Source organism: Crocuta crocuta, unplaced genomic scaffold (assembly GCF_008692635.1).
Source record: "Crocuta crocuta isolate KB4526 unplaced genomic scaffold, BGI_CrCroc_1.0 scaffold1238, whole genome shotgun sequence".
Taxonomy (NCBI): Eukaryota; Metazoa; Chordata; class Mammalia; order Carnivora; family Hyaenidae; genus Crocuta; species Crocuta crocuta.
In genome coordinates, this window is record NW_027527566.1 from 109,455 (window position 1) to 112,748 (window position 3,294).

Below are 3,294 nucleotides of genomic sequence, written 5' to 3' on the forward strand. Positions count from 1 at the left end.
TTAAATCCCCCACCTGAATTGATGACTCCAAAAATTTATTACTTCTTTTACTTTGATTTCTAGATATCTGTAAAAGGAAATCCAATACTAAATTCTTATTTTGCCCAACCTGAGCCCCTATCCCCACTGAGTTTTCTCCTTCTGTGGTCTTTTCTTTCTCAGTAAAAGGTAATTCCATCGTTAATTTCCTTAGGCCTAAAATCTTTGGGTTTATCTTGAACCCCTTCTTTTGTCTCACTACCCACATTCAGTCTAATATTAAATACCACACCTCCACCCCTATCACCTAGCTTCTTGTCATCATCAAATATTATCAGGTTTATTGCAGATTGTCTCCTAACTGGTCTCCTTGCTTCAATTCCTGGTGATTAGGGTGATCCTTTAAAAATATCAGTCGCAATATGTCACCTCTCTTCTCAAAACCTTCAAGGGCTTCTCAGCTCAATGAAAATTAAATCTGTATCCCTCACTGTAATTGCATGGTCCCTGGTGATCTGTACCCAGCTACCATTGACATCATTTTCTTCCCCCTGCCTCTTCTTTCCATCTTTCCAGTTATACCAGCCTCTTTTCTTTCCCTGAGTTGACTGCAGTTGCTTTATTGGAACACTTTTTCCTCATGTAGCAATATGGCTTCCTCAGTCACTTCATGTTTTTGTTCAAATGTCGCTATATTCAGGGGACTTCCTTGACCATCCTGTCTAAAATAGCTAGATAGCTAGATACATATAGAGATGGATGTAGCTCTAGATATAGATATATCTTCATCCATACATGGCTGTCATTAGATGATGAATTCTACAAGCAAGGTCTCTGGTTTTACTCTTTGCTGACTATTATTACCTTTATGCTTAAAACATCTTTTGACACACAAAAACATTTTTAAAAAAAGTTGACTGAATTATTTTGTACCATNGTACCATCATTATGTAGTATGTGGCTAGGTGGGGTGGGGAGGTAGTGGGCAGGGGAGGTTTTTAAAAGAACAGAACTAGAACAGTCCACCATTATTTAGTTTTCCCATTCAGATCATTTAGGATGCAGGAACAATAAGTACCCAGATTGACTTTAGAAGCTCTCATAATGGGGCACCTCAGTGGCTCAGTTGATTATGCGTCTGACTTAGGCTCAGATCATGATCTCACTGTTAGTGAGTTCAAGCTCTCCATTAGGCTCTCTACTGTCAGCACAGAGCCCACTTTGGATCCTCTGTCTCTCCTTCTCTCTGCCTCTCCCCTGCTTGCACTCTCTCTCTCAAAAAAAAAATTTTAAAAACACCGAAGGAAAAAAAAAAGCTGGGGCACCTGGATGTCTCAGTTGGTTAAACGTTTAACTTCAGCCCAGGTCATGATCTCACAGTTCGTGGGTTTGAGCCTCCCATCAGGGTCTGTGCTGACAGCTTGGGGCCTGGAGCCTGCTTTGGATTCTCTGTGTCTCTCTCTCTATCCATCCCCAACTTGTGCTCTGCCTGCCCCCCCCCCTCAAAAATAAATAAACATTAAAAAATTTTGTAAAAAATAGCCAACATGACAATTAGCTACTGTGAAAGAATTGGCTTGTTATAGATACAGTAATCTTTTCTGTGTCTCTGAATTTAGAGTCATCCTGTTGAAAGATGATTAGCCACTGAGTTGCCACAGCAGCAAAGGAATTAAAATGAGGAAGAAGGGTGGAGGAGGCTGAGAAAGAATTTATAGAAGCCAGTAACAGATCAGGTGTAGAGGGTAAGGGGATGAAGGGAAGGTAGCTGGACTTTCTAGCCTGGGAAATTGGGACAGGAGGGATAAAATTCCACCTTTAGCTTCATTCAGAAATTCCTACTTCCTCTTCACCAACAGTATTGCCTTGGTATCACAACTAGGCATTCTGACAAATTTACAGTATCTGGAAGAAATAGCACCAACAATATAAAACCACAGTGGCAACTGTGCTGATCAAGGTGACTGTAATATGAGATAGGGACAAGGAAACAAAAAAAAAAAGTTTAAACTAAACCAACTCTTTTAAAGTTAAGGCACTATCTCAAGAATGAATATGGTAGCATTTAAAATCCTAACCACTGAGCACTTTTTTTCCCACTGGGAGCCTTTGTTCAAACAAGCATTGCCACCTTCAGCTGACATTTCCTCCTTTTTGGATCTCCTAAGATCATTTTTGTGCCAAACAGACCTACACACTGTGTAATGAAATAAGACAATGATGGAGACCTGTGGCCTTGAACTAGTCTCTGTAACCTCGGAAGGTAATGATTTCAGATTTAAATTACTAATCACAAATTTAACCTAAGTAGTCTCCTATCACTAAATAATATAATCACATGCACCAGTAGTGAAGGAGTTGGATAGACCAATAGTTCTCAAACTTTATCCATCTTGACAATCACCTGGCAGGGGGTGGTTATTCAAACAGGTGACTGGGCCCCAGCTCCAAGGATTCTGAGTCAGTAAGTCCAGAATGGGGCTTGATAATCTGCATTTCTAACAAGTTCCTGAATGATGCTGATGCTACTGATCTGAAGACCACACTGTGAGAATCACTGTCATAGAATAATATTTCTCTCGTTACCAGATAAAGTGTTCTTTAAAATGTTGCATTTATATCCAGATGTAGAGTAATAGCTGTGAGACTGGGATATTCCTTCATTGTTGTCATTGCCAGGAGGGCAATTTCACACTCTTCTGAACCTCTAAGAGATGTAATCCTTGAGAGNGAAAGGAGAAACAAAGATATGCAGTTTCTAGGTCTGTGTCCTAGAAATGTAGTTCCAGCTTTTAGGACAGGAATATTTTTTAGACACCCAGCCAAACTCTTATTTTCCGCATCTATTATTAGTCAGTAAAATGGTCAGGTAAGGCTTGATGGTTTGCCTGTAGAGGAGTTAGGGAAGAGGATGGAAAACCTATCTGCAGGCACTTTATCCCAATGTTTATGTAAATCATGAGCTGTTTGCCCTTAGATGTCACTTCAAATTTAACTTTTTTCTAATATTAAGAATTTAAGTATATGTTTATATTAAGTATATGTTTATATATAAGAATTTATANAAATGTTTATATATATATTATTAAAGTTTATTTATCTATTTTGAAAGAAACAGAGACAGCCTAAGGGGGAAAGAATCCCACGTAGGCTCTGTGCTGACAGTAGCAAGCCCAGTACAGGGCTCAAACCCATGAAGGTATGAAATCACAACCTCAGCCGAAACCAAGAGTTGGATGCTTAGCCTACTCAGCCACCCAGGCACCCCCATATATTTTTTTCAGGGAAGCAAATCTCAAAATCAAAGACACCATT